At 47.3% G+C, this 19,511-nt stretch overlaps 1 long non-coding RNA gene across 1 annotated transcript; it reads left to right on the plus strand.

Moving 5' to 3' along the window:
* Positions 1-2,804: 2,804 nt before the first annotated feature.
* LOC137533011 (uncharacterized) lies at positions 2,805-10,259 on the plus strand. Its single transcript, XR_011024114.1, has 2 exons — positions 2,805-3,220; positions 9,893-10,259. It is a non-coding gene; the product is annotated as an uncharacterized lncRNA (long non-coding RNA).
* Positions 10,260-19,511: the final 9,252 nt, after the last annotated feature.

Genomic DNA, 19,511 nt, shown 5'->3' on the forward strand with positions numbered 1-19,511 from the left:
AGCAGCTCCAGGAATTCCAGGATGGAGGAGGACAAGAACGGGGGCGGATAGACAGGAGGCAACTGCACGGCAGAGGAGATTGTCAGACCAGGAAAGGCTCCCCCGGGACTGTCAGCTCCATGCATAGAAACAGGTTGCGTGAGTGACAGCTGGGGGAGGGGGCAATGGGTGGATTGCAAGGCTCGGCATGCATTGAGAGAGCACCTAAAACTCTAAATGTGCCAGCATAACATTCACCTAAAGCACTGCAAGTCAGGTACAAGCTATGTTGACACTTGTTGTGCATTACAAACTGGCTATTCTGGCACTTGTAGTTCCTCACACGTGAGCACATACAGGCTATACTTGCACTTGTAGTTCATCACATACAGGCTATATTGGCACTTGTTGTTTATCACATACAGGCTATACTTGCACTTGTAGTTCATCACATACAGGCTATATTGGCACTTGTTGTTTATCACATACAGGCTATACTGGCTCTTGTAGTGCAACTTGCATTTTAAGTGCAAGTATAGCCTGTGTGTGATGCACTACAAGTGCCAGTATAGCCTGTGTGTGATGCACAACAAGTGCCAGTATAGCCTGTGTGTGATGCACTACAAGTACCAGTATAACCTGTGTGTGATGCACTACAAGTGCCAGCATAGCCTGTGTGTGGCACTACAAGTACCAGTATAACCTGTGTGTGATGCACTGCAAGTGCCAGCATAGCCTGTGTTTGAGGCACTACAAATGCCAGCTTAGCCTGTACCTGCGGTGATTAATTACTGGATCTGATCTACTTTAGGTATGGTGAGCAGACGTCCGGGACATGTCCTGGATTTAGGCAATGTCCTCTGGGCAGTTTCCCACCACCCAAATCCAGAAGCTGTATGGCGGCTCCTATTGTCCCCCAAAGTGTGTAGGCAGGTGACCGGGTGCTACAACTAACACATACAGGACTGCGCTCCAACTGTCAGGCCAAACCACTTCCTCCCTCTTGGTAATGTCAGGGAGGAACAAGCGACAGTCACATGATGACGTGCACACCTGCACTCTGTCCTACAGTTCTTTGGTACCACAACTCCCCTCCTGTAGGCAGTCACATGGCTGTGTGACATCAAATATAGGAAGCCATCCACTGCTAGGCAGGTGCGATGGCGGCAGATTTGACTCCAAATCACAACAGGTTCCTGATATATTTCTCTGGCCACTTTGCTAGTACTGAGTTTGACACCTGTTTGCCTTCAGAACTTCCTTTTTCTTCATGGCATTTCTCTGAAATTTTGATTCACAATAATTGACATGATAGCATCACACAGTTTTTGCGGAGTTATGATTTGTATGTACATCCATCATGCAAATTTCCCATTCCACCATATCATGGGGGAAACGCTGCTTTCTTATGTGTTGGGGTAACGTTGTCTAACTATCTTTAGGGCTCGTTCAAACTAGAGGTGTTTTTTGGATTTTTTTAAGCACTGGTGATTTGTACAAATCGCCCTAAAAGCGCTTACACCATACTTTCCAATGAGATAGTTCTCATTGGGGCGTTCCATTTGCTTTCCGCTGACTAAAGCGCTGCATGGACCATTTTCAGGGTGATTTGCCCTGAATGGAAGGTACAGGAAAAACGCAAAATGCTCACAAAATCGCTTTGTGCAGCGATTGTGTTCACGTTTTTAAGAATAATTACTTTGTATTTATTCTATTCCGGATCAAAGAGTTCACTTCCTGACTTGCGTCAGGGAGTAAATTAAAGAAACGCTCTGGAAAACTGCTTACAAAAACGCTTAGAAAAAAACCCAGCATACAGAAATTGCCAGGAATAAAAAAAAAAATGCGTCCAAAAGCGCCCAATGCTAACGGACACCCTATCGGAACGCAATGGGAACGAGGGCTCAGGGTCTCTTTTTCCCGTGTTTTGGCTTACATTGCAGTTAACACTGCCTGCATCATGGCCACAACTATTTTTCACCGGGACTACCTCACTCTGAATCCTCCCGCTCCCCCCACCAAATTGCCTAATCTTTTGTTTGGAAAAAAAAAAACACGTTAGGATGCTGTTGGTCAGGGGGCGGCTGGTGATAGTGGGCCTAGGGTGGTAAAAAGTACAAATCCGGCCCTGCATGCAATGGAAACTGTTCCATTGCCGTGCAATAATTACAGTTTGGCCATGGAGCGATGCGACTATGTAGCCGCATCCCACCGCGTACAATGGCAACGGGCCCTTAGTAGATGCAGCACACTGTTGGCGAAGGGAGTGTGATTGAGGATAAATGCATTCGGGGACAAGCATGTGCAGTAATCATATTTTTTTTGGGGGGGGGGAGGGGCAGGGGGCCCCAACAAAAACTTTCCTATGGGGCCTTATGATTTCTAGCTACGCCCCTGGTCCCAGCCTGTCCCCACCAGCAGCCTCTCTGCACTGCCAGTATTATTGCTGCACCCAGCTGTGGAGGATGGGGGTGCCGTACATACCACTGAGAAAGATGCCAAACCCTGTCCATGAATATATAATTGTCACATTATGGCATTCAAAAGAGCAGTTTTTGCATCATTTACCAGCCCATAATCTACTCCTGGAAATCTATTTACATAACATCCATTCTAACTCGTGTCATTTCTCCTACCAGCCGCTAGGGGAGCTCCGGACTGTAGCTGGCATTACTGACTGGACAGCCGCTCTTGTTCCTGTATGTTTGACGGTGGCTGTGGCAGCTGAGACGGCTCCTGGCGAAAGGCCGCACTTGACTTCTGTCTCTGCCGCTACATCTGCAGGACGTAGGAGTGTCAGGATGACGGCATGGCAGGTAATGTGGTGGGCCGCTCGTGTACCGCTGAGGATGGCTCCTGCAGTGACACGTGACCACGGCCCTTCTTCTATGCTTGTGCTAATAGGAAAATATATCCCTAGTCCCAGTCTGTATCTACCAGCAGCCTCTGCGCTTACTGTATTCTTGCTGGACACAGCTGTGGAGGATAGAGGTGAGGCAGTACATGCAGGTGGCAAATGTGATAGGGCTCTACAGTGCCATTTCTCTTACCAGCCGCTAGGGGGAGCTCCGGGTTGTAGCTGGTATTACTGAGCTGCTCTGTTCCACTTCTTGTTCCTGGATGGTTTGCCGGTGGGTGCGTTGCCGAGATGGCTCCTGGCTGTCGGGAGACGGAGTGAAATGCGCACGTCTGTTTCCGCAGCAGGAAGGTGGGTGCCAGCCAGGCTGACGCACGTGTGCAGGTGGGCGCTCGTGTACCGCTGAGGATGGATCGTGCAATCAGCATAACCACGGCCTTATTGCTATTACTAATATGAGTATGAAGCCCTAGTTCCTGCCCGTCACCACCAGTAGTCTCACTGCACTTATCGTATTATTGCTGAAGGAACATCTACGTGGAGATGAGGAATTACATGCAACTTGGACATTTTAAGGAGCTTGTGCTGTGTATGGCTGTGTTTGCTGCTGTGCTGTACTGTGCAGTGTGGCCTGATGTGCTGTGTATGCTGCGGTACTCTGTATGGCTGTGTATGCTGAGTAATTAATAAATATATATATATATATATATATATATATATATATATATATATATATAATATTCATTCATATATTCCTTTCCACATGTAGCTGAGTTCAATGCCTTACTACTGCTCTTTGCTTGTGCTTGGCATGGAGATTGTACAAGAGCTCCCTCCCCCACACACGAAACTGTATTTTGACGGGTAGCTCCACTGCGTGTCAAATGGGACATGCATGGTGTTACTAAACGCTCAGCCATTCGGCTGCATGTAATCGCAGTTAAAGGGCGCTTTGTGGTCGGGAGGCTGAAATGACCGCCAAGAGAAATAGTTCAGTCACCTATAGAAATTAGGTTGAAGGGTCAGTTCACACGGTCTTCTACCTGAGTCTCATTTAGCTGATGCGGAATGCTTTTCTGCAACTGAGCAGAACGACGGGAGCACAGGTGTATGTTGTCACCTCTAGAGCACCCCAGGGGGACATGGAAGTGCTGAATGTAGCCGATCATGCAGCAGCCAAGACAATATTACAGGATCTATTGCGGCGTTTACACAAATGATGCATAAAGTCAAAATCATAATTTAAAAAAAACAAACCGCTTCCTTGCACTTGAATTGGCAGCGTGGGAACACCAAAAGCTGCATTTAGAAACACTTTATACATTTTTTCAATCACTTTATACATTTATTGCATCACTTTTATTGTTAAGCACACTTCAGGTGCTCCATTTTTTTTTTTTTTTTAAATATACTTTTTTTTTCTTTGTTTTCTATTTCCCTTTGGGTAGGGAGAGCTTAAAGGATACGTCCAGGCACAAAACAAATCAAAAATCCACTTACCTGGAGCTTCCTCCAGCCCCTGGCAGCCGCCCTGTGCTCTTGCCACAGCTCTTGTGGCTCCCGGTCTCCTCCGCTGCAGATGCCGACCTCGCCAGGTTGGCTTTCCGGGTTGGCTCCTTGTGCGCTCCACCGCATGGGTCACGTGGTAGCACTGACGTCATCAGGACTGGACTGCGCAGGCGCAGTAGTTCTGCCTGGACGTATCCTTTTAAGGCCATGTTCACAGTGGCTATTGCATTCCGTGTGACAGCAGGAACACAACAGATCTGGGCAATGGCGCTGTATGTTATGCTCACAGTGTATCCGGTACAGTGACTCATACAGCCATCCTCTTCAGTGCAGTACCTACTAGCACACATTCTTCACAATAGCTGCCATGATGTCATCCTGGCACTAATCCTCCCTTCAGACGTATATAAGCACTGCAAAATCGCTTTTGCAAAGTGATTTTGCAGTGCTTTGTGGGACCGACAACGATTGAAAATAAAAACGTTATTATACTCCACTAGGTGTCTTCTGTCCGTAGCCCCGCCCCCTAAATGAAGAGGTCACAGGTGCTTCTCTGAATGGTCCTAGAGAAACTCCTATAACCATTAGGGGGCGGGGCAATGGACAGAAGTCAGATACCTGGTAAGTATAATAAAGTTTTATTTAAAAAAACACGTGACTTGCTAATCAGAAGCGCTGTACTTTTTACTGTACCTCGCTTCTAAGCATCTGGGAATCATGATCCCAATCGCACTAGGAATCGCTGCGCACAGCGCTGCAGCAATTCTTGGCGGGTTCCAGGCCTAAAGCCAGGACCTCTCCATAGAGAATTATTGCACACAAGATGCTGCTCAGCTGGGAGTGCTTGCCTGTACAGAGAAGGCTTGTCACACTGTCACCTACAATGATGAAATGTATGTTTGTCTGCACAAGCTGTAGCCTCTGCCACTCGCAGGGAACTGCCTTTCTATATTGCAGTGACGATTCCCAGGGACATCAGTGTGAAGATGACACTGGAGCAGTTCCAGAAGCAGAAGGCTGCTATACAGGACTTCCTGTACTCATTCCTTTCTCCAGGCCAATCACAAGGTGACTATACTACATGCATCGAGTACCTGATAGACTGAGTACATCTGCCTGATCTCTCTGTTATAGTAACACTGCCTATAAAAATACCGACTGCAGAGCCAGTGCTTGTCTAGAGACAAGACTGGGCAGTTGCCCTAGAGCTGGATGACGGCCCCACTCATGCATGCTAATAGCGCTACCTCCTGTGTCCTGTCTACATCCCCGAACACCGGCACCTGTTCTCTGTGACCCGGCGGCATGTCAGGTGAGTAGTTACATGCCTGTGGGATGGAAAGACACAGGAGGCATTGTGCTGGCCAGACAGGCTACGCTACACACCAAGTACCCTGCAGCAACCCGGCCTAAGGGGAGACTAGAGGGCTGTCAATTGGCTCTGTGGCTCCATACTATCTTTGGGGGGACGACAATGACACAAAGGGCTTACCTAATGCTACATTTGAAGGGGGGGGATGATTGTGGGTCAGGGTGGCTCCATGGTAATTTATGCCCAGGGACCTCCAGCTCTGATTGACTGACTTAGTTGTAATACCAATGCTGATAAAAAGAGTGGCACTCGCTGTACACAGGGAAAAGGGTGCCCAAGCCTCAGGGGATCCTCACACCATCAGATCCAATCCATGCAAGAAAGAGTGTTGGAGGCTGGCACTTCCAAAAATAGAAAAGCTCTTTATTGAAGCATTAAAAACAGTGGTAATACAGCGACAGCCCGCTGTTTCAGGTCTTAGCCTTTCTTCAAGCCGTTTCAACCACAAGTGAGATCACACATACATGCAACATATATAGTGTCATCCCACCCACATATCCAATCAATTCAAATCTCCCACAGCCAATCATATTACCTGAGCTCTCCGGCGGACCTGAGTGGAGACTACATAGCCAACATGCAAAATATCCTAAAGAAAAACTGCCTCGGAGTGTGTCAGCGCACAACGCCGACAGGAAACCACTTCCGCATTCCTATTCGCTACTGCCGGATCAGGTGACTAAAGAGCGGCACGCATCACCACGTTCACGCTGCCCGGAGTCTACCCGTGGCTCTGCGCATACTCAGTGCGTGTAGAGCAATGCGACATAGTCAGTTCGCCGCCCACAAGGGCGTACCTTAATGACATCGCATGTCAACAATACAGCCGCTCACAATAGCGGCAGGGTAAAGTATCCATAGCAGCGCGTCCCTGGCAACGCATGCACGCAATAGAGCAATAAATTAAACAACACTTACCCAATCCGCAGCAGCGAAAATAAGTTAGCCATTTCTCCACCCAAAATTCTCCCAGCTGAGGCAATATGAAAGCTCTGTAATAAAGAGCAACATTGAAACATCAGAACAGGCAGCATATCAAGGCAAATTAAATACAAAACCCCAAATCATATTCTCTATTGAGCCCACCCTCCCCCAACACACCCAATTTCTTGATCCACCCCGCCTTTCTTCTGAGTAATTCCTTAAGTCTACTATGCCTTCCCCTCCATGTAACGGGTACCCCATCAATAATTTGTACCTTTAGTTGAGAGACATTATGGTGCATGCTAGTAAAATGAGCTGAAACCGCCTGTTTCATATCACCATTCCTAATAGCACTTTTATGGGAACAGCACTTTTATGGGAACTAGATAGGATTATCTCCACCCCTGACTCTTTACAGAAACGACAAGAGGCTATGGAATATAAATTTAGACAGAGAGGCTACCCACAACAAATTATACAGCAAGGACCACGTCCTAAAAGAAAATCCAACAAACAGTTCCGACTCCCTTTTGTTTCCACTTTTAATACCAGCAGTAATGATGTTGGGAAAAGTATCAGACGTCATTGGCACCTTTTGAGTAATGGATTTCCCAATATCCCTGAGTTTAGATATCCCCCCCTTTTTTCTTATAAAAAGTCCCCCACGATTAGGGACAAGGTGTTCTATCATATATCAGATTCTGGTGAGTCTGGTAGGAGGATGGGGACATTTCCCTGCTTGAGTTGCCACCTTTGTGGACACATCACAAAAGGACCAGAATTCACACATCCCTCTAAAGGTATTAAGTTTAAGATTAAAGATTTATATACTTGTGAGTCAAGCTATGTGGTGTACTATTTGAAGTGCCCATGTGGCTTGGGTTACATAGGTATGACTACTCAAAAGATCAGAGATAGGATCTGTTCCCATAAAAGTGCTATTAGGAATGGTGATCTGAAACAGGCGGTTTCAGCTCATTTTACTAGCATGCACCATAATGTCTCTCAACTAAAGGTACAAATTATTGATGGGGTACCCGTTACATGGAGGGGAAGGCATAGTAGACTTAAGGAATTACTCAGAAGAGAGGCGGGGTGGATCAAGAAATTGGGTGTGTTGGGGGAGGGTGGGCTCAATAGAGAATATGATTTGGGGTTTTGTATTTAATTTGCCTTGATATGCTGCCTGTTCTGATGTTTCAATGTTGCTCTTTATTACAGAGCTTTCATATTGCCTCAGCTGGGAGAATTTTGGGTGGAGAAATGGCTAAGTTATTTTCGCTGCTGCGGATTGGGTAAGTGTTGTTTAATTTATTGCTCTATTGCGTGCATGCGTTGCCAGGGACGCGCTGCTATGGATACTTTACCCTGCCGCTATTGTGAGCGGCTGTATTGTTGACATGCGACGTCATTAAGGTACGCCCTTGTGGGCGGCGAACTGACTATGTCGCATTGCTCTACACGCACTGAGTATGCGCAGAGCCACGGGTAGACTCCGGGCAGCGTGAACGTGGTGATGCGTGCCGCTCTTTAGTCACCTGATCCGGCAGTAGCGAATAGGAATGCGGAAGTGGTTTCCTGTCGGCGTTGTGCGCTGACACACTCCGAGGCAGTTTTTCTTTAGGATATTTTGCATGTTGGCTATGTAGTCTCCACTCAGGTCCGCCGGAGAGCTCAGGTAATATGATTGGCTGTGGGAGATTTGAATTGATTGGATATGTGGGTGGGATGACACTATACATGTTGCATGTATGTGTGATCTCACTTGTGGTTGAAACGGCTTGAAGAAAGGCTAAGACCTGAAACAGCGGGCTGTCGCTGTATTACCACTGTTTTTAATGCTTTAATAAAGAGCTTTTCTATTTTTGGAAGTGCCAGCCTCCAACACTCTTTCTTAGTTGTAATACCAGTTAGGTAGAAGGTTTGGAAGTGGCATACCTTGCCGTTTGAAGTTGGGTGCATATCCCAGTACAATGAGCAAAAATCCAAGACTAGTTAGCACACCATTGGTAAATTGCAGAAGTAATGTTGACGCATGCATTGAGGAATAAATACTTCTGCAATTTACCAATGGTGTACTAAACACTTTTAAACTTTTGCTAGTTGTAATAACAAGTCTTCTGTTAGATTTAGAGTCCTTTCACACTGAATCCATTCCGTTGCACCAGACATATTTCTACGGTATGCACATAATAGGTGTGGTGGAGCCCGTCAGTCATGTGCACATTTGCAGTGAAGCATACTTTCATTGTATTATATGATCGCATCACACTTTTCTGCAACTTGCATAGTGTGAAAGGATCCCAATTCCCCTGGAGCAAGTACACATAATGGGAAACGTCAGGATACCTCATCAGCAGACTTGTTCCAGTTGAGGCTGGGAACAACACTAGGCGTTGCTTGAAAGGTTGCATTTTGCTGCATATGCATTTGTGCTTTTCATGTGTATTTGCGTTTCGCACAAGCAGTTTTCTGGTGTAACGCATATAAATCACAAATGCATTTAGGATGTTGTTTTTTTTCTCAGCGTTTTATGCAAATGTGTAGTAAGTGGAAATACATCAAACTTGTTTTTGTTTGTCCGTCTCTGTCCTTCTTGTGCCCTCCTCTATGCCCCTTTGTGTCTCCCTTGTGTCCTCCTCTATGCCCCTTTGTGTCTCTGTGTACTCCCATTTGTCCCCTGTGTCGTCCTCTGCATTGGCACAGTACAGGGAGTCCCAGACATTGCGGCGGGTTGGAGGTTCACATTGGCAGGCGTTCACAAGTCAGGAACTCCCTGCATTTAGACTATAAGGTGCAGTGATTTTTTCCCCCATTTTTGGGGGGAGAATAAGTGAGTCTTATAGTCCAAAAAATACAGTAATTCCAAATGTAGCCAATTACAGGAGAGGCAGCAGGGGACATATGTGAAGTAAGAGAAAAGGGATAGCCCTGGAGCACACACCACTATTAATTGTAGCATCAGGGAGTCAACCAGCATACACCCAGTTCCCACAGGGGATGTACAGTCAATTGCAAAGAATACAAAAGCTGGGCCTATGTGACAGGGGCCTGTGTGCTGAAACATTGTGCTGTTTGTGGCTATGTTAGCACTAATAAATTGAGCTAGAATTGCAAAATCCACTTGGAGATCCAGCTTTTGTATTCTTTGCAAGCGACATATGTGAAGTAATCAACTGAAAATGATCACAAGTCACTGTTTTACTTGTATCCTTTATGACGATGTGGCCATTCCCTCTTCCCCTTTCTAGATACACAAGAAGAGAGCGAACAGTCAGATGACCAGTGAAGCTCTGTGTCTGTCCATTCAGATGACCAGTGAAGGTCGGCGTCTGTCTATCTGGGATGTGCATCCACGACTTTCCTCTCTAGTTACAGTCATGTCTAGGTGAACTCATGGAGAAAGCATGTAATTTGATCAGTTGATAGATTTGCAGGGCTCTGATCACATCCTGCTTTAGCACATGATCACAACAAGCAAATCAGAGACTATATCACCTGACCAAACTGATTACATGCTTCTCCATGAGCTCTCCTAGAAATGCCCATCGCTACTCCGGTCTTTAAAATCTCTTATAATATGAAATGATTCAATAAACTAGATGCTAACAAGCTGCAGATCTGTGTGTTGTGGTATCTTAAAGCGGACTGGAACTCAGAACTTCTTTTCTGCTCTAAAAGATAAGCAACAGCATAATAACTTTTAAAGTTAATTCATTTCTGTGTTAGTTTACAGAACTCCTGCAATAACTCTGAAGTGTGTCTACTTCCTGCTTTTATAGAAGTGAAAAGGTGAGAGATCAAATTACACTTGTGATAACTTACAGATGAGGGGGAATAAGATGGGCTCTTCTCTCTAAAAACACAAATGGTGCATTTCTCTGTTTTCCATGTGTCCTGTGCAAGCGTTCAGGCCCTTTTTAAATGCAGGGGAAAAAGATAAAGATAAAAAAAATAAGCCCAGTCCAGATAAAAACATATATAGATCCCAGAGACGCAAAACTTCAGCCCCCCCCCCCCCCCTTCAAAGTACAATGGACAGGCCCCATTCTGCTTGTTTATTAGAAATGGTCGTTCAACATCTCTCAGCAGTAAAATCATACACGGCTCAGAATCTAGATCAAAATAAAACGAAGTAAAATTATTAAAAACACAATTCTATTTTTAAACCTATAAATTGTCCAGTAAAAAGTGCTTTAAGAAATAGAAGTATCAACACTGTTCATTCTCTGTCCTCAAATTCAAAATTAAGACCCTTTAGAATTAAAATAAGACACCAAACTTCTTTTCCCAGAAAATGTTAACACTTTTGTGGCTGAAGAGTCCACCAGATGGGGAGCACTTATATACTGTACAAGAGGCGGGTGTTCTCATGCACTTTTGATAAGACCAATCGGACGGTTAAGTTCTTGATGCGGGCAATTTCCTCAACAGTGTGCAGAGCCAGCCCTAGGTGGGCAAATTTACACACGCTTTTTGGTACCTGCAAGACGGGGGGGAGGAAATAAAAACCTAAATCAAAAAATGGGTATTACTTGATTTATAAAGAATATAAGCAACAGAACCATTGATCACTTCCATATTGTTGATACATAGAGTAGAGCATACACCACTCACACCTGCACAGACAACCAGATGCTCCGCCCCTCAGTGTGAAAACACCCATAATGCCTAGCAGGTAATTCCTTCTGCTGGGCTGATGATACCTTAACCTCTCTGGCGGTAAGCCCGAGCTAGTTCTCCATGCTGTCCTCCGAGGTTCTGAATCACTCTGCAGTCAGATCACTGACAGTGATCTCACCAGAGTTACAGCTCCACCCAGAGGACGGAGGAAAAATTGCAGCACTGGAGCCCAGGGAGGTAAGCGAGTGCTGGGGCTGCTGCAGGCATTCTGGCAGCATACTTTTTCTTCCTAATTTTAGGGTAAAAACATGCTGAAAAGACCCTAAAATCCACAAATTATTATACCGCCAGGGAGGTTAAAATGTTTTGCTGTTTGGAACAGCCCAGATGAAGGTATTAAATGGCAGACAGACAGCACTGAGCCACACAGCAGCAGCCCCACCTGTTCAGACAATCAAAGGACAACTGAAGCAACAGGAATATGGAGTCTGCCATATTTATTTCCTTGTGAGCAATACCAGTTTCCTGGCTATCCTGCTTGATCCTCTGCCTCTAACACTTTTAACCATAGACCCTAAACAAGCATTCAGCAGATCAGGTGTCTGTTCTCTTGACTTGCGATGTCTTCTCTTGCGATGTCTTTCCTTGTGATGTCTTGTCTTGCATTGTCTTGTCTTGTGATGTCTTCTCGTGTCTTGCGATTTCTTTTCTTGCAATGTCTTGTCTTGTGGTGTCTTGTCTTTCGATATTTTGCGATGTCTTGTCTTGCGATGTCTTTTCTTGCAATGTCTTGTCTTGCAATGTCTTCTTATGTCTTGCAATGTCTTGTCTCTTGATGTCTTGTCTTGCGATGTCTTTACTTGCAATGTCTTGTCTTGCGATTTCTTTTCTTGTGAGGTCTTGTCTTGCGATGTCTTGGCTTTTGATGTCTTGCCTTACGATGTCTTTTCTTGCAATGTCTTGTCTTGCGATGTTATGTCTTGCAATGTCTTTTCTTGCGATGCTTCTCATGTCTTGCAGTGTCTTTTCTTGCAATGTCTTGTCTTGCAATGTCTTCTCATGTCTTGCGACGTCTTTTCTTGCGATGTCTTGTCTCTCGATTTCTTGTCTCTCAATGTCTTGTCTTGCGATGGCTTGTCTTGCGATGTCTTCTCTTGCGATGTCTTGTCTCTCGATGTCTTCTCTTGTGATGTCTTGCGATGTCTTCTCTTGTGATGCCTTGTCTGGTGATGTCTTTTCTTGCAATATCTTGTCTTGCGATGTCTTCTTATGTCTTGCGACATCTTTTCTTGCGATGTCTTGTCTCTCGATGTCTTGACTTGTGATGTATTTTCTTGCAATGTCTTGTGACGTCTTTTGTTGCGATGTCTTGTCTTGCAATGTCTTTACTTGCAATGTCTTGTTTTGCGATGTCTTCTCATGTCTGGCAATGTCATTTCTTGCGATGTCTTCCCTCTAGATGTCTTGTCTCTAGATGTCTTGACTTGCAATGTCGACTTGCGATGTCTTGACTTGCGATGTCTTGACTTGCAATGTCTTGTCTTGCGATGTCTTGTCTTGCGATGTCTTGTCTTGCGATGTCTTGTCTTGCGATGTCTTCCCTTTTGATGTTTTGCCTTGCAATGTCTTTTCTTGCGATGTCTTGCCTCTCGATGTCTTGCCTCTCGATGTCTTGCCTCTCGTGCTCTTGTCTTGCGATGTTTTGTCTTGCGTCTCGATGTCTTGTCTTACCTCTCTATGTCTTGCCTCTCGATGTCTTGTCTTGTCTTGTCTTGCGATGTCTTGCCTCTCGATGTCTTGCCTCTCGAAGTCTTGCCTCTCGATGTCTTGTCTTGCGATTTCTTGCCTCTCGATGTCTTGTCTTGCGATGTGTTGCCTCTCGAAGTCTTGCCTCTCAATGTATTGTCTTGCGATGTCTTGCCTCTCGAAGACTTGTCTCGCGTTGTCTTGCCTCGCGAAGTCTTGCCTCTCTATGTCTTGTCTCACGATGTGTTGCCTCTCGATGTCTTGCCTCTCGATGTGTTGCCTCTCAATGTGTTGCCTCTCGATGTCTTGCCTCTCGATGTCTTGCCTCTCGATGTCTTGCCTCTCGATGTCTTGTCTTGCGATGTCTTGTCTTGCCTCTCGATATCTTGCCTCTCAATGTTTTGCCTCCCGATGTCTTGTCTCGCGATGTCTTGCCTTGCGATGTGTTGCCTTTCGAAGTCTGGCCTCTCGATTTCTTGTCTCACGATGTCTTGTCTTTTGAAGTCTTGCCTCTCGATGTCTTGCCACTCGATGTCTTGCCTCTCGATGTCTTGTCTTGCCTCTCGACGTCTTGCCTCTCGGTGTCCTGTCTCTTGATGACTTGCTTCTCAATGTCTTGCCTTGCGATGTCTTGCCTCTCGATGTCTTGCCTCTCGATGTCTTGTCTTCCCTCTCGATGTCTTGCCTCTCGAAGTCTTGCCTCTCGAAGTCTTGCCTCTCGAAGTCTTGCCTCTCGATGTCTTGCCTCTCGAAGTCTTGCCTCTCGATGTCTTGCCTCTCGATGTCTTGCCTCTCGATGTCTTGACTCTCGATGTCTTGACTCTCGATGTCTTGACTCTCGATGTCTTGACTCTCGATGTCTTGACTCTCGATGTCTTGACTCTCGATGTCTTGACTCTCGATGTCTTGTCTTGCCTCGCTTGCCTCTCGAAGTCTTGCCTCTCGAAGTCTTGCCTCTCGAAGTCTTGCCTCTCGAAGTCTTGCCTCTCGAAGTCTTGCCTCTCGAAGTCTTGCCTCTCGAAGTCTCGCCTCTCGAAGTCTCGCCTCTCGATGTCTTGCCTCTTGATGTCTTGTCTTGCGCTGTCTTGCCTCTCGATGTCTTGTTTCTCGATGTCTTGTCTTGCGATGTTTTGCCTCTCGAAGTCTTGCCTCTCAATGTATTGTCTCGCGATGTCTTGCCTCTCGAAGACTTGTCTCGCGTTGTCTTGCCTCTCGATGTCTTGCCTCTCAATGTCTTGCCTCGCGAAGTCTTGCCTCTCTATGTCTTGTCTTGCGATGTGTTGCCTCTCGATGTCTTGCCTCTCGATGTCTTGTCTCTCGATGTCTTGCATCTCAATGTCTTGCCTCTCAATGTCTTGCCTCGCGAAGTCTTGCCTCTCTATGTCTTGCCTCTCGATGTCTTGCCTCTCGATGTCTTGCCTCTCGATGTCTTGCCTCTCGATGTCTTGTCTTGCGATGTCTTGTCTTGCCTCTTGATGTCTTGCCTCTCGATGTCTTGTCTCTCGATGTCTTGTCTCTCGATGTCTTGCATCTCAATGTCTTGTCTTGCGATGTCTTGCCTCTTGATATCTTGCCTCTCAATGTTTTGCCTCCCGATGTCTTGCCTTGCGATGTGTTGCCTTTCGAAGTCTGGCCTCTCGATGTCTTGTCTCACGATGTCTTGTATTTTGAAGTCTTGCCTCTCGATGTCTTGCCACTCGATGTCTTGCCTCTCGATGTCTTGCCTCTCGATGTCTTGCCTCTCGATGTCTTGCCTCTCGATGTCTTGCCTCTCGATGTCTTGCCTCTCGATGTCTTGCCTCTCGATGTCTTGCCTCTCGATGTCTTGACTCTCGATGTCTTGACTCTCGATGTCTTGACTCTCGATGTCTTGTCTTGCCTCGCTTGCCTCTTGAAGTCTTGCCTCTCGATGTCTCGTCTCTCGAAGTCTTGCCTCTCGAAGTCTTGCCTCTCGAAGTCTTGCCTCTCGATGTCTCGCCTCTCGATGTCTTGCCTCTCGATGTCTTGTTTGTCGATGTCTTGTCTTGCGATGTTTTGCCTCTCGAAGTCTTGCTTCTCGATGTCTTGTCTCACGATGTCTTCTCTCACGATGTCTTGCCTCTCGATGTCTTGTCTCATGATGTCTTGCCTCTCGAAGTCTTGCCTCTCGCTGTCTTTGTCTGTCGATGTCTTGCCTCTCGAAGTCTTGCCTCTCGATGTCTTGACTTGCCTCTCGATGTCTTATCTTGCGATGTCTTGCCTCTCGATGTCTTGCCTCTCGAAGTCTTGCCTCTTGATGTCTTGTCTCTCGATGTCTTGTCTTACCTCGCAATGTCTTGCCTCGCCTCTCGATGTCTCGCCTCTCGATATCTCGCCTCTCGATGTCTTGCCTCTCGATGTCTTGCCTCTCGAAGTCTTGCCTCTCGAAGTCTTGTCTTGCCTCTCGATGTCTTGTCTTGCGATGTCTTGCCTCGCGATGTCTTCTCTTGCGATGTCTTGCCTCTCGCTGTCTTACCTGTCGATGTCTTGCCTGTCGATGTCTTGTCTCTCGACGTCTGGTCTTGCCTCTCGATGTCTTGTCTTGCCTCTCGACGTCTTGCCTCTCGGTGTCCTGTCTCACGGTGTCTTGTCTCTCGATGTTTTGCCCCTCGATGTCTTGTCTAGCGATGTTTTGCCTCTCGATGTCTTGTCTTGCGATGTCTTACCTCTCTATGTCTTGCTTCGCGATGTCTTGCTTCGCGATGTCTTGCTTCGCGATGTCTTGCCTCTCGATGTCTTGCCTCTTGATGTCCTGCCTCTCAATGTCTTGTCTTGCGACGTCTTGCCTCTCGATGTCTTGTCTTGCGATGTCTTGCCTCTCGATGTCTTGTCTCACGATGTCTTGTCTCTCGATGTCTTGGCTCGCAATGTCTTTCCTCTCGAAGTCTTGCCTCTCGAAGTCTTGCCTCTCGAAGTCTTGCCTCTCGAAGTCTTGCCTCTCGAAGTCTTGCCTCTCGAAGTCTTGCCTCTCGAAGTCTTGCCTCTCGAAGTCTTGCCTCTCGAAGTCTTGCCTCTCGAAGTCTTGCCTCTCGAAGTCTTGCCTCTCGAAGTCTTGCCTCTCGAAGTCTTGCCTCTCGATGTCTTGTCTTGCCTCGCTTGCCTCTCGAAGTCTTGCCTCTTAACGTCTTTCCTTTCGAAGTCTTGCCTCTCGAAGTCTTGCCTCTCGAAGTCTTGCCTGTTGATGTCTTGCCTCTCGATGTCTTGTCTCTCGATGTCTTGTCTTGCCTCTCGATGTCTGTCTTGTCTTGCCTCTCGATGTCTTGCCTCTCGATGTCTTGCCTCGCGATGTCTTGCCTGTCGATGTCTTGTCTTGCGATGTCTTGCCTCTCAATGTTTTGCCTCTCGATGTCTTGCCTATCGATGTATTGCCTCTCGATGTCTTGCCTCGCGATGTCTTGCCTCGCGATGTCTTGTCTCGCGATGTCTTGCCTCTCGATGTCTTGCCTCTCGATGTCTTGCCTCTCGATGTCTTGCCTCTCGATGTCTTGCCTCTCGATGTCTTGTTTGTCGATGTCTTGCCTCTCGAAATCTTGTCTCTCGATATCTCGCCTCTTGATGTCTTGCCTCTCGATGTCTTGCCTCTCGAAGTCTTGCCTCTTGAAGTCTTTTCTTGGCTCTCGATGTCTTGTCTTGTGATGTCTTGCCTCGCGATGTCTTGCCTCTATGTCTTGCCTCTCGATGTCTTGTCTTGCCTCGCGATGTCTTGTCTCGCAATGTCTTGCCTCTCGATGTCTTGCCTCTCGATGTCTTGTTTGTCGATGTCTTGCCTCTCGAAATCTTGTCTCTCGATATCTCGCCTCTTGATGTCTTGCCTCTCGATGTCTTGCCTCTCGAAGTCTTGCCTCTTGAAGTCTTTTCTTGGCTCTCGATGTCTTGTCTTGTGATGTCTTGCCTCGCGATGTCTTCTCTTGCGATGTCTTGCCTCTCTACGTCTTGCCTATCGATGTCTTGTCTCTCGATGTCTTGCTTCTCGATGTCTTGCCCCTCGATGTCTTGTCTAGCGATGTCTTGCCTCTCGATGTCTTGTCTTGCGCTGTCTTGCCTCTCGATGTCTTGTCTTGCGATGTCTTGCCTCTCGATGTCTTGTCTTGCCTCTCGAAGTCTTGCCTCTCGAAGTCTTGCCTCTCGAAGTCTTGCCTCTCGAAGTCTTGCCTCTCGAAGTCTTGCCTCTCGAAGTCTTGCCTCTCGAAGTCTTGCCTCTCGAAGTCTTGCCTCTCGATGTCTTGCCTCTCGATGTCTTGTCTTGCCTCGCGATGTCTTGCCTCGCGATGTCTTCTCTTGCGACGTCTTGCCTCTCGCTGTCTTGCCTGTGGATGTCTTGTCTCTCGATGTCTTGTCTCTCGATGTCTGGTCTTGCCCCTCGATGTCTTGTCTTGCCTCTCGATGTCTTGCTTCTCGATGTCTAGCGATGTCTTACCTCTCGATGTCTTGCCTCTCGCTGTCTTACCTGTCGATGTCTTGCCTGTCGATGTCTTGCCTGTCGATGTCTTGCCTGTCGATGTCTTGTCTTGCGATGTCTTGCCTCTCTATGTCTTGCTTCGCGATGTCTTGCCCCGCGATGTCTTGCTTCGCGATGTCTTGCCTCTCGATGTCTTGCCTCTTGATGTCCTGCCTCTCGATGTCTTGTCTTGCGACGTCTTGCCTCTCGATGTCTTGTCTTGCGATGTCTTGCCTCTCGATGTCTTGTCTCACGATGTCTTGTCTCACGATGTCTTGTCTCACGATGTCTTGGCTCTCGATGTCTTGGCTCGCAATGTCTTGCCTCTCGATGTCTTGCCTCTCGATGTCTTGCCTCTCGATGTCTTGCCTCTCGATGTCTTGCCTCTCGATGTCTTGCCTCTCGATGTCTTGCCTCTCGATGTCTTGACTCTCGATGTCTTGACTCTCGATGTCTTGACTCTCGATGTCTTGTCTTGCCTCTCGATGTCTTGCCTCGCGATGTCTTGCCTCTCGATGTCTTGTCTTGCCTCTCGATGTCTTGCCTCGCGATGTCTTGCCTGTCGATGTCTTGTCTTGTGATGTCTTGCCTCTCGATGTTTTGCCTCTCTTTGTCTTGCCTCGCGATGTCTTGCCCCTCGATGTCTTGCCTCGCGATGTCTTGCCTCTCGATGTCTTGTTTGTCGATGTCTTGCCTCTCGAAATCTTGCCTCTCGATGTCTTGCCTCATGATGTCTTGCCTCTCGCTGTCTTGTCTGTCGATGTCTTGCCTCTCGATGTCTTGCCTCTATGTCTTGCCTCTCGATGTCTTGTCTTGCCTCGCGATGTCTTGTCTCGCAATGTCTTGCCTCTCGATGTCTTGCCTCTCGATGTCTTGTCTTGCGATGTCTTGCCTCTCGATGTCTTGCCTCTCGATGTCTTGCCTCTCGATGTCTTGCCTCTCGATGTCTTGCCTCTCGATGTCTTGTCTTGCGATGTCTTGCCTCTCGATGTCTTGCCTCTCGATGTCTTGTCTTGCGATGTCTTGCCTCTCGATGTCTTGCCTCTCGATGTCTTGCCTCTCGATGTCTTGCCTCTCGATGTCTTGTCTCACGATGTCTTGTCTCACGATGTCTTGTCTCACGATGTCTTGCCTCTCGAAGTCTTGCCTCTCAATGTCTTGTCTTGCGATGTCTTGCCTTGCGATGTCTTGCCTCTCGATGTCTTGCCTCTCGATGTCTTGCCTCTCGAAGTCTTGCCTCTCGCTGTCTTGTCTGTCGATGTCTTGCCTCTCGAAGTCTTGCCTCTCGATGTCTTGTCTTGCCTCTCGATGTCTTGTCTTGCGATGTCTTGCCTCTCGATGTCTTGCTTCTCGATGTCTTGCCCCTCGATGTCTTGTCTAGCGATGTTTTGCCTCTCGATGTCTTGTCTTGCGATGTCTTGCCTCTTGATGTCTTGTCTTGCGATGTCTTGCCTCTCTATGTCTTGCTTCGCGATGTCTTGCCCCGCGATGTCTTGCTTCGCGATGTCTTGCCTCTCGATGTCTTGCCTCTTGATGTCCTGCCTCTCAATGTCTTGTCTTGCGACGTCTTGCCTCTCGATGTCTTGTCTTGCGATGTCTTGCCTCTTGATGTCTTGTCTCACGATGTCTTGTCTCACGATGTCTTGCCTCTCGATGTCTTGCCTCTCAAAGTCTTGCCTCTCGCTGTCTTGTCTGTCGATGTCTTGCCTCTTGATGTCTTGCCTCTCGAAGTCTTGCCTCTCGAAGTCTTGCCTCTCGAAGTCTTGCCTCTCGAAGTCTTGCCTCTCGAAGTCTTGCCTCTCGAAGTCTTGCCTCTCAAAGTCTTGCCTCTCGAAGTCTTGTCTTGGCTCTCGATGTCTTGTCTCACGATGTCTTGTCTCACGATGTCTCGCCTCTCGATATCTCGCCTCTCGATGTCTTGCCTCTCGATGTCTTGCCTCTCGAAGTCTTGCCTCTCGAAGTCTTGTCTTGCCTCTCGATGTCTTGTCTTGCGATGTCTTGCCTCGCGATGTCTTCTCTTGCGATGTCTTGCCTCTCGCTGTCTT

The sequence above is a fragment of the Hyperolius riggenbachi genome, chromosome 9, assembly GCF_040937935.1.
Source record: "Hyperolius riggenbachi isolate aHypRig1 chromosome 9, aHypRig1.pri, whole genome shotgun sequence".
NCBI classification, from domain to species: domain Eukaryota; kingdom Metazoa; phylum Chordata; class Amphibia; order Anura; family Hyperoliidae; genus Hyperolius; species Hyperolius riggenbachi.